Source organism: Gavialis gangeticus, unplaced genomic scaffold (genome assembly GCF_001723915.1).
Source record: "Gavialis gangeticus isolate Ggan-Ray unplaced genomic scaffold, GavGan_comp1, whole genome shotgun sequence".
Lineage (NCBI taxonomy): Eukaryota > Metazoa > Chordata > Crocodylia > Gavialidae > Gavialis > Gavialis gangeticus.
In genome coordinates, this window is record NW_017728993.1 from 14,490,673 (window position 1) to 14,490,878 (window position 206).

Here is a 206-nt window from a genome sequence, read left to right on the forward strand (position 1 = left end):
GCAATGACCTCAGCTAATTCCCTCAGCACTCGGGGGTGGAGATCGTCCAGACCAGCTGACTTGAATACATCCAGTCCCTCCAGAAGTTCCCTGATTATATCCTCACTAACCCACGGCCTAGGTGCGCCTCCCTTGGGGTCTAAGGGGGGCCCAGGGGGGGGGGCTAATCTGGTCCCTGCTCAGGAAAATGGAGGCAAAGAAATCGT